This window comes from Rhinoderma darwinii, unplaced genomic scaffold, assembly GCF_050947455.1.
Source record: "Rhinoderma darwinii isolate aRhiDar2 unplaced genomic scaffold, aRhiDar2.hap1 Scaffold_1003, whole genome shotgun sequence".
Lineage (NCBI taxonomy): Eukaryota > Metazoa > Chordata > Amphibia > Anura > Rhinodermatidae > Rhinoderma > Rhinoderma darwinii.
In genome coordinates this window covers 9,236-22,500 of record NW_027461885.1, presented here as the reverse complement: position 1 = coordinate 22,500, position 13,265 = coordinate 9,236, and the positions used below count along the sequence as shown (strand labels likewise).

General features: G+C 47.0%; 1 long non-coding RNA gene across 1 annotated transcript in view; it reads right to left on the bottom strand.

Moving 5' to 3' along the window:
• LOC142698229 (uncharacterized) overlaps positions 1–8,484 on the bottom strand; it is a 28,623-nt gene extending 20,139 nt beyond the window's left edge. The window contains exon 1 of the long non-coding RNA XR_012865738.1: positions 8,447–8,484. This is a non-coding gene — a long non-coding RNA (uncharacterized LOC142698229). The remainder of the gene's footprint in view (positions 1–8,446) is intronic.
• Positions 8,485–13,265: the final 4,781 nt, after the last annotated feature.

The window sequence follows — 13,265 nt, the reverse complement described above, 5'->3', positions numbered from 1 at the left end:
TACAAATGTGTAACAGAGTATCCAAATACAGCACAAATGTGTAACAGAGTATCCAAATACAGTACAAATGTGTAACAGAGTATCCAAATACAGTACAAATGTGTAACAGAGTATCCAAATACAGCACAAATGTGTAACAGAGTATCCAAATACAGTACAAATGTGTAACAGAGTATCCAAATACAGTACAAATGTGTAACAGAGTATCCAAATACAGCACAAATGTGTAACAGAGTATCCAAATACAGTACAAATGTGTAACAGAGTATCCAAATACAGTACAAATGTGTAACCGTGTATCCAAATACAGTACAAATGTGTAACAGAGTATCCAAATACAGCACAAATGTGTAACAGAGTATCCAAATACAGTACAAATGTGTAACAGAGTATCCAAATACAGCACAAATGTGTAACAGAGTATCCAAATACAGCACAAATGTGTAACAGAGTATCCAAATACAGTACAAATGTGTAACCATGTATCCAAATACGGTACAAATGTGTAACAGAGTATCCAAATACAGCACAAATGTGTAACAGAGTATCCAAATACAGCACAAATGTGTAACAGAGTATCCAAATACAGTACAAATGTGTAACAGAGTATCCAAATACAGTACAAATGTGTAACAGAGTATCCAAATACAGTACAAATGTGTAACAGAGTATCCAAATACAGTACAAATGTGTAACCGTGTATCCAAATACAGCACAAATGTGTAACCATGTATCCAAATACGGTACAAATGTGTAACAGAGTATCCAAATACAGCACAAATGTGTAACAGAGTATCCAAATACAGCACAAATGTGTAACAGAGTATCCAAATACAGTACAAATGTGTAACAGAGTATCCAAATACAGTACAAATGTGTAACAGAGTATCCAAATACAGTACAAATGTGTAACAGAGTATCCAAATACAGTACAAATGTGTAACCATGTATCCAAATACGGTACAAATGTGTAACAGAGTATCCAAATACAGCACAAATGTGTAACAGAGTATCCAAATACAGCACAAATGTGTAACAGAGTATCCAAATACAGTACAAATGTGTAACAGAGTATCCAAATACAGTACAAATGTGTAACAGAGTATCCAAATACAGTACAAATGTGTAACAGAGTATCCAAATACAGTACAAATGTGTAACCGTGTATCCAAATACAGCACAAATGTATAACCATGTATCCAAATACGGTACAAATGTGTAACAGAGTATCCAAATACAGCACAAATGTGTAACAGAGTATCCAAATACAGCACAAATGTGTAACAGAGTATCCAAATACAGTACAAATGTGTAACAGAGTATCCAAATACAGTACAAATGTGTAACAGAGTATCCAAATACAGCACAAATGTGTAACCGTGTATCCAAATACAGTACAAATGTGTAACAGAGTATCCAAATACAGTACAAATGTGTAACCGTGTATCCAAATACAGTACAAATGTGTAACCATGTATCCAAATACAGTACAAATGTGTAACAGAGTATCCAAATACAGTACAAATGTGTAACCATGTATCCAAATACAGTACAAATGTGTAACAGAGTATCCAAATACAGTACAAATGTGTAACCGTGTATCCAAATACAGTACAAATGTGTAACAGAGTATCCAAATACAGTACAAATGTGTAACAGAGTATCCAAATACAGCACAAATGTGTAACAGAGTATCCAAATACAGTACAAATGTGTAACAGAGTATCCAAATACAGCACAAATGTGTAACAGAGTATCCAAATACAGTACAAATGCGTAACAGAGTATCCAAATACAGCACAAATGTGTAACAGAGTATCCAAATACAGTACAAATGTGTAACAGAGTATCCAAATACAGTACAAATGTGTAACAGAGTATCCAAATACAGTACAAATGTGTAACAGAGTATCCAAATACAGTACAAATGTGTAACCATGTATCCAAATACAGTACAAATGTGTAACAGAGTATCCAAATACAGTACAAATGTGTAACCGTGTATCCAAATACAGCACAAATGTGTAACAGAGTATCCAAATACAGTACAAATGTGAAACAGAGTATCCAAATACAGTACAAATGTGTAACAGAGTATCCAAATACAGTACAAATGTGTAACAGAGTATCCAAATACAGTACAAATGTGTAACAGAGTATCCAAATACAGCACAAATGTGTAACAGAGTATCCAAATACAGTACAAATGTGTAACAGAGTATCCAAATACAGTACAAATGTGTAACAGAGTATCCAAATACAGTACAAATGTGTAACAGAGTATCCAAATACAGTACAAATGTGTAACAGAGTATCCAAATACAGTACAAATGTGTAACAGAGTATCCAAATACAGCACAAATGTGTAACAGAGTATCCAAATACAGTACAAATGTGTAACAGAGTATCCAAATACAGTACAAATGTGTAACAGAGTATCCAAATACAGTACAAATGTGTAACAGAGTATCCAAATACAGCACAAATGTGTTTAAGAGTCAAATCTTGACATCAGGTGTAAGAAACCGTCCATCATGTGCATATAAACCAGTGTAATACATGATCAGGGGACTGTAGAGTGCGTACACTCCTACCGGGGGGGGGGGGAAGTGGCTTCACCTACTCACCTTCCCCATTAATGGCCATACCTTTTCCCAAACCCCCTGTCCCTCTAATAAGACTCAGACACTTGGGTTGGATAAATTTGGCCACAGCAGCCATTTTATTTACAAACAAACATCAAGAACAACAATTTACAAATAATAATAACAATGGAAGGGGAGTCCTTGGAGCTACAAAAGTCTGTCACGAAACAGCCCACCTGCATAGTATTTTACTCCCAGCCGTCACCCTACTGGCTCAGGGGCACCGTTATACCTGCAGTTGGCTGACCTCAACCGCAACCACTCCCCGGGACACCACCCAGCGGGAGCCCAAATTGACCACTCCCCGGGACACCACCCAGCGGGAGCCCTAATTGACCACTCCTCGGGACACCACCCAGCAGGAGCCCAAATTGAGCAGACTACCAACCATAATAAATTGGGGAGGGACCATACCCCCTATGAATCCCCCCCCCCACAGTAATTTACCACCAACTCCAAGGACCCCCAATCCGCCACACGAACATACTTAGACACCTTTAAGTATGCGAGCCCCCACCCAACGAGAGGGCCCTTTCGATACCTTCCTGCAGGCGCAGAGTCCACAGGTCGATCCCCACGGCCGTCAGGTGCACACCATCACCTAGCCAATAATTACCCTGGCCATCCTCGAAGTCATAATGACGCACGAAGACCCCCCCATTTCTCACCACGAAACCCGAAACTGCCCGATTAACCTTAACCCTGGCTTTATTCAACCGCTGCACCGATCTAGCATGCCGCCAAACCTTCCGCGGGACAATCTCTGACCACACCACCTTAATAGCCGGGAAAACGGACCATAACCTGAGTAGATCGTATTTTATATCCCTGATCAATTCCCGAAAAGGACGACTACCCAAATCGTTACCCCCGACATGTAACACCAAGACATCCGGGGCCCTGTCCATCAGCGCAAACCGATGCACGTCCGGCAACACCCGACTCCACAGCATCCCCCTACTCCCCAGCCACCGCACGACTACATCCTCCCGCCGAAAACCCAACTGCCGCCCGTCTGGACGAACATCCGCCCGCTCCGCCCCCCAATGAACGTAGGAATGCCCGACGATCCACACCAATCGGCCCGCGGGTCCTGAAAAATAAAACCACTGATTAACAAAACGAGTAAGGATGCAAGCGAAACATGGAGGAGGAGAGAAAAACGATGAGGGGAGCCGGAGGGAGTGTAGAGAAGGAGGGATTACGACTGGACTATCATATAAACTGAGGGCGCACATACAGCTGGAAGCGGCGGGAATCCCATCGACCTATCTGCTTTACCACTTCCTCACCCAACCCCCATGCCACCGCCTCCGTCGCTGCCCCAATCCGAAAAGAATGGGGGGAAAACAACGCCTCCTCCAGTCCCAACTTCCGCAGACACCTACGAAAAACCCACGTAAACTGATACCGGGACATAAAGGACCCATCCTCATGACACAACAACTGTCCCCTACGCACCGTTGAGACCTCTCTGAACCCCGCAAAGCAGGCGACCGGGCACATCCTGACCCCCTTGGCCACCCCCAACACCACTCTCTTACCCCGACCCCCTTGATCCGTCTTAGACCGCCGGATCCAGAATTCCACACTCCGATCCGTTACCAACACATCTTCCATTCTCAACCCCCCAGGTCTCCTTGTGCTGGGAGCCACCAGCTCCCCGACCCTCAGGGCCCCAAAAAATGCCCACGAGAATGCCAACCTATACAGGGTCACCTCGTAGCTGGAAAAACAAATGTCACACAACACCCCCCACAACTGTTCCAACAACATAAACGACACAGGGCGCCGCCGATCCGGCAACATCCTCCCTCTCCTGTACCCCCTCAGGGCCTGGCCAACCAAAAAACTTTTTGTAACATCCGTGTACCCCCGGACCTTAAAACCAAAAGCCAGGGCTGCCACAAAACGATTCACCTTGGACACTGACCAGCCCGCGATAGAGACTTGCCCCAGAAAAACTAACAACGCCACCACCCGATCCTCATCCGTCACTACACCCTCCAGAACTGCCAACCAACTCTCCCACTCCCGCCACGCCGAATCATAAGCAGCCCAAGTACCCTGCGCAAGCGAAGCCTGAATCAAACCTCCTGCGGCTCGTAACCCAGCCCCCACAACCATTCCGGGCAAGCGATCCCGTCCTCCTCCGCGTCCGGAGCCACCATCCTGAACCGCTCCCACTGCAAGCGAGAAAGAGAATCTGCGATGTCATTTTTGATCCCTGGCACATGAACCGCCACAACCCAAGCGTTCAAAGACAAGCAACGTAAAACAAGGTGCCTCAAAAGCCGGACGACCGGGGGGGATGACGCTGACACGTTGTTAATGGCCCCCACTACGCCCAAGTTGTCACAATGGAACCGTACCTTGCTGTCCCGAAACCTCTCACTCCAAATTTCCACCGCCACTACTATGGGAAACAGCTCTAGGAATGCCAGGTTCTTCACCAAACCCAACTCCGCCCATTCCTCAGGCCACCGCGCCGCGCACCACTGACCCTTGCAGTAAGCCCCAAATCCCACGCCCCCCGCAGCATCTGTAAACAGCTCCCAATCCACGCTGTCAACCACCGGGGCCATGATCAAGGACCTCCCATTATAACGATGCAAAAACTCAAACCAAACTGCCAAATCTGCCCTCAGCGTCTGTGTCAGACGAATGAAATGATGAGGGGCTGTCACCCCAGCCGTCGCTCCCGACAGCCGCCTGCTGAAAATCCGGCCCATGGGCATAATCCTGCAAGCAAAGTTAAGCTTACCCAATAATGACTGTAAAGCACGTAACGTGATCTTACGCAAATGTCTAGCCCGGTCCACCTCCGCCCGTAACGCTACCAATTTATCTTCCGGGAGCCGACACTCCATCCTCAAAGAATCAATGGTGATTCCTAAAAAGACCAGACAGGAGCTAGGTCCCTCCGTTTTGTCCTGGGCCAAAGGCACACCGAACCTCTTTGCCACCCACTCTATCGTGTTCAACAACGTAGCACAAACCGAAGACCCGCCTGGACCAACACACAGGAAATCATCCAAGTAATGTATGACCGATGAGACCCCCGCAACCTCACAAACCACCCACTCCAGGAAAGAACTAAAAGCTTCAAAATAGGCACAGGAAATAGAACACCCCATAGGGAGGCAGCGATCCACAAAATAAGCCCCGTCCCAATAACATCCTAACAGCCGTATGCTGTCAGGATGCACAGGGAGGAGGCGAAAGGCCGACTCAATATCCGTTTTTGCCATTAATGCACCCACACCATAGCGGCGCACCCACGCAACTGCCGCATCAAACGACGTGTAAGCCACCGAGCAAAGTTCCGGAGAAATCCCATCATTAACCGATCGCCCCCTCGGGTAAGATAAATGATGTATGAGCCTAAACTTATTCGGCTCCTTCTTAGGCACCACCCCCAGTGGTGACACCACCAGCTCTGGTAAAGGGCAACTCTCAAACGGACCTGCCATGCGCCCCAACTCCACCTCCTTCCGCAACTTATCCCCTACTACCCCTGGATACTGCAACGCTGAACGCAAACTACGCAAGGTAAACGGCACCTTGTGAGCAGGGGCAGGGATCCGGAAACCAACCCGAAAACCATCCAACAACAAACTTGCCCTGGACCTATCAGGGTACCTATTTAGAAAGGGCTCCATGTCTTCCCACCTCACCGGTGTCCGGCCCTTGACTAGCGCCCCCGGCCCCTCGTCCTTTTCCCTTCCGAAAACATTTAACCGCTCCGTGAGAGATCCCCCCGCAGGAGGAGCAGCTATGTTTGAACTTACAACCCGATCCGAACTTACACTGGCCCTCATTAAACTGCCAGCAGAACCCGGATTTTCCTCCTGCCCCCCCTGCTCCCCCCCCCGAAGGCAATGAGGGGCCGGCCACCCCGGCCCCACCCCCTTGAAAGGACTGGCCAAAACGCACTGGAGCCATGACCCGCAACCATAACCCTATGTCTTTGTTATCCCACCTAATGTCAGGTCTCACTGCCTTCCGCTGCCGGAACTGCTCATCATAGCGCAGCCACGTCTGCCCGCCGTAAACTCGATGAGCCTCTCCGATAGCATCCATATAACAGAAGAGGCCCGAACAATGTTCCGGCGTCTTCTGTCCAATGACGCTTGCCAAAATAGCAAAAGCCTGCAACCAATTAACAAAAGTTTGGGGAATCAATCGATACCGACGTTTTTCCTCCTTCTCCTTCTTGCTTTCCAACCACTTCCCTTTATCTAAATTGAACTTCTCCAACGGCAACAATGAAAAAATTTCCACATATTCATCCCTCCATATCTTTTCCCTTACCTCCGGTTTCAGATGCGCCCCCAATGGGCCCTCAAAACAAACATAGACCTCGCCCTTCGCCTTATCGTCCAACCGCACCTCATCCACTGCCACATCCTTTTCTGTCTGCACCGACACTGCCACGCCCGATTCCCTAGACACCACTCCAGCTCCCCATAGCGTGCTATCCACCACTGCAGGCCCCGACGGCCCCACCCAAGCTGCAACCGGGGATGGAGAACCTATCGCCCCCCCTCCGCATCGCGCCAAAAGGTCACGCACACAACACAACAATTCCTGAATCTCACCCCCACCACCCGTACTTCCTGTAATCCCCCCGCTACACCCCGGCAATCCCGTAGGCAAAAGTGAACCCCCACCCCCTACCCCTGGGGACCGAAATACAGCAGGCAATGAAAAAGTAGGAGACAGCGACTCACCGGGCTGCGCAGGTGCTGTGTCCCCACCAGCCGGGGCGAAGGATCCATCCAGACGTCCCTCTTGGTCACCGAACTCACGGTCGTCCACTTCATCCTGCCCAGACGGGCCAGGACAAGCGCCGCATGCATGACATCCCCGACCTTCTGATGGAGCGCTCCGTAACTGCGCCGATGAACTGGGCCTCTCCGCCCGTCTGTTGGGGGGCTCGACCACCCTGCGGCCCGCAGGTAGCCGCCCTCCTGCCCGCCGTGTCACCACCGACCGTGGCACACGCCTGGAATTGGTTGCATCATCCTGGGTACAGGTGGGCCGCCCGACTGGAGCATCGCCAGCACGGCCCACCGCAAGTCCTGGGTCCCGTCGTCTGGAGGCAGAGGGAGGTCCCGGATGCATGGGCGCCTGCCCTACCACCTCCGCTGAGCCAGGCCGGCTTCCAGGATTCCTCTCAGACCAGGCCGTCCTGCTCACGGCAGCCGAGCGAGGGGCCCGGCCTGGAGGGTCCCTCGTGGGGCTCCTTACCCTGCGCCTGGCTCGTGGCATCACTTCCGGGCTCAACCTCTCCGGAGGCCTCGTGCGACGTGACCGCCGCCGGGGAGGAGAGGACGGCACCGCCTGCGCCCCAGATCCAAACACGGCCGCGTCCTCCGTACTCGCCCCTGAACCAGGGGGCTCCCCATCTTCCTCTCCTCGTCCGCTCACCGCCGAGCTCGGAGCCCCAGACAGCGGGCCGGAAAGCCCCAGCCCCTCCGCTAGCCAGGCCATGCCTCGTTCTGCTACTGCTGCCCGGAGCTGGGTAAGTAGTGCATCCATTGTCAAATCCTGGACAAGCTTCCCTGTGCTGTTACTAAAGATGGCGACGCCTTTCCCTCTCCTACCCTTAAGTAAACTGACCTCGCCCCCCTCACATCCGCCCCCTCCTAACCACACCCCTAACTCCTTAACTCCTTCCCTTCCTAACATCCCTGATCATGGTGGCCTCCCCCTATGGCATTCTGCCGGGTCCAGCCTGTACTTTAATTAGGTGTCAACAGTCATCAATATGAAACCTCAGAAGAGCCGGCACTCACCACTCCAGATAAACGAAGATTTCCTGAACAGAATATCTCATGTGTCGACTACGAGATTCACGGCGTCTCAAGCCCTGACTGTCCATTGGGTAAGGCCTCCACGTGTTGTCTGGTTGCTATGACAATGCACAACACTGTGATGACTGACGTAACTGCAGCGCTATCAAAGGCCCGATCAGCCGCGCTGTCCTATTCAGGTAAGTGTGTTGTATCCCGCCATCTTTATTAGGGGCAGATTACCAATACTATATACTATATCGTGTAAGTCAGGGGTCTCAAGCACGCGGCCCGCGGGACACAGAGCCGCTAGTATCGGCTCTGCTCCGAGACTCTGGAATTCCCTGATATCGCTGTCCACATATGAACAGCGATGTCTGGGGCTTCCCCAGAGCCGGAGTCCCGAGCAGAGCGCTGGTGTCGGCTCTGCTCCGGGACTCTGTGGAATTCCCTGACATCGCTGTCCACATATGAACAGCGATGTCTGGGGCTTCCCCAGAGCCGGAGTCCCAGGCAGAGCGCTAGTACAGGCTCTGCTCCGGGACTCTGTGGAATTCCCGGACATCGCTGCCCATATATGGACAGTGTGTCAGGGTCTTGCCCAGAGCGGAGCAGAGCGCTGGTGTCGGCTCTGCTCCTGTACTCTGTGGAATTCCCTGACATCGCTGTCCACATATGAACAGCGATGTCTGGGGCTTCCCCAGAGCCGGAGTCCCGAGCAGAGCGCTGGTGTCGGCTCTGCTCCGGGACTCTGTGGAATTCCCTGACATCGCTGCCCATATATGGACAGTGTGTCAGGGTCTTGCCCAGAGCGGAGCAGAGCGCTGGTGTCGGCTCTGCTCCTGGACTCTGTGGAATTCCCTGACATCGCTGTCCACATATGAACAGCGATGTCTGGGGCTTCCCCAGAGCCGGAGTCCCAAGCAGAGCGCTGGTGTCAGCTCTGCTCTGGGACTCTGTGGAATTCCCTGACATCGCTGCCCATATATGGACAGAGTGTCAGGGTCTTCCCCAGAGCGGAGTCCCGGGCAGAGCGCTATTATCGGCTCTGCTCCGGGACTCTGGGGAAGCCTCTGACATCGCTGTCCATACATCGACAATGGTGTCAGGGGCTTCCCCAGAGCAGGAGTCCCAGTGATGTCAGGAGCACAGCTGGAGTCCCAGGAAGAGCCTACTAGTGCTCTGCCTGAGACTCCAGCTCTGGGCAAGCCCCTGACATCACTGGGGAAGCCTCTACAGAGGGCACTGGGGCAGCCTCTACAGAGGGCACTGGGGCAGCCTCTACAGAGGGCACTGGGGCAGCCTCTACAGAGGGCACTTTGGCAGCCTCTACAGAGGGCACTGTGGCAGCCTCTACAGAGGGCACTGTGGCGTTATCTACAAGTGGGTGTGTGACAGTATCTGAACAGGACACTGGCATTATCTAGGGGTGTGTTGCATTATCTACAGAGGGCACTGTGGCCTTACCTACAGAGGGCACTGTGGACTTATCTACAGAGGGCACTGTGGCCTTACCTACAGAGGGCACTGTGGCCTTATCTACAGAGAGCACTGTGGCCTTATCTACAGAGAGCACTGTGGCCTTATCTACAGAGGGCAGTGTGGCCTTATCTAGGGGTGTGTTGCATTATCCACAGAGGGCACTGCGGCAAAAGGGGCTGCCCAATCTTGACATGTGCTAACTGAGCCGCCGGACTGCATTTAGCGACACTTAAACTGGAAAGCTGGATTGTTGAAATAAGCACGTGGAGAAATATCTCACATTTTAAACCTAGCGCTATTATTATAGGAATATAGTGTTATAGTAGTTCAAATAACTAATTGATTAACAATAATTTTGTATTGTATCAAATTTGAAAGTAATGCGGCCCGTCAACTTCCCATTTTTTCTATATGCGGCCCACTTACCCGGCCGAGTTTGAGACCCCTGGTCTAAGTGGATATATACATACAAAGATTATACCCAAGTCATGGATAGTGTGTTCTGCTGTAATAGCGGAGTGTAAGGAAACTGTGTATCGCACACTACAACGGTAGGCTTGGCTATAGTTAATACCTTCTATATACCGTCCCTAGAGACAGAAGATCACCCACATGTATAAACCATCCACCAATGTGTCATTATATAATCAGCACAGAGGTAAATGGTGGTAATCAATGCCGGGATCTTTGGTTGGAAAGACAATCCTACTGTTGTAGTATGCGATATACACATACATACACATATACTATATACATATACATATACACACACACACACACACACACACACACACACACACACACACACACACACACACACACACACAAACACACACACATATACTATACACACATATACTATACACACATATACTATGCACACATACACTATACACACATACACTATGCACACAAACACTATGCACACATACACTATACACACATATACTATACACACACACACACACACACACACATACTATACACACACACACACACACACACACACACACATATACTATACACACATACACTATGCACACATACACTATACACACACATATACTATACACACGCACACACACACACACACACACATACACACACTATACACTAAACACACACACACACACACACACACTATACACACATATACTATACACACATATACTATACACACATATACTATACACGCATATACTATACACACATACACTATAAACACACACACTATACACACATATACTATACACACATATACTATACACGCATATACTATACACACATACACTATACACACACACACTATACACACATATACTATACACACATATACTATACACACACACACATATATACTATACACACATACACTATACACACATACACTATACACACACACACACACACACACACACACACACACACACACACACACACATACTATACACACATACACTATACACACATACACTATACACACACACATACTATGCACACATATACTATACACACATATACTATACACACATACACTATACACTATACACACATATACTATACACACACATACTATGCACACATATACTATACACACATATACTATACACACATACACTATACACACATATACTATGCACAAACACACATATATACTATGCACACATATACTATACACACATACACTAGAAACACACATATACTATACACACTATACTATACACACATATACTATACACACATATACTATACACACATATACTATGCACACATACACTATACACACATATACTATACACACATATACTATACACACATATACTATGCACAAACACACATATATACTATGCACACATACACTATATACACATATACTATACACACATATACTATGCACACATATACTATACACACATATACTATACACACATACACTATACACACATATACTATACACACATATACTATGCACACATACACTATACACACACATACTATACACACATACACTATGCACACAAACACTATGCACACATACACTATACACACATATACTATACACACACACACACACACACACACACACACACACACATATACTATACACACATATACTATACACGCATATACTATACACACATACACTATACACACACACACTATACACACATATACTATACACACATATACTATACACACACACACATATATACTATACACACATACACTATACACACATACACTATACACACACACACACACACATACTATACACACATACACTATACACACATACACTATACACACACACATACTATGCACACATATACTATACACACATATACTATACACACATACACTATACACACATACACTATACACACATATACTATACACACACATACTATGCACACATATACTATACACACATATACTATACACACATATACTATACACACACATACTATGCACACATATACTATACACACATATACTATACACACATACACTATACACACACATATACTATGCACAAACACACATATATACTATGCACACATATACTATACACACATACACTAGAAACACACATATACTATACACACTATACTATACACACATATACTATACACACATATACTATACACACATATACTATGCACACATACACTATACACACATACACTATACACACATATACTATACACACATATACTATACACACATATACTATACACACATACACTATACATACATATACTATGCACAAACACACATATATACTATACACACATACACTATGCACACATACACTATACACACATATACTATACACACATATACTATGCACACATATACTATACACACATATACTATACACACATACACTATACACACATATACTATACACACATATACTATGCACACATACACTATACACACACATACTATACACACATACACTATGCACACAAACACTATGCACACATACACTATACACACATATACTATACACACACACACACACACACACACACACACATATACTATACACACATACACTATACACACATACACTATGCACACATACACTATACACACACACACTATACACACATATACTATACACACATATACTATACACACATACACTATACACACACACACACACACACACACACATATACTATACACACATACACTATACACACATACACTATACACACACACACACACACACACACCACACACACACACACACATACACTATACACACATACACTATACACACACACATACTATGCACACATATACTATACACACATATACTATACACACA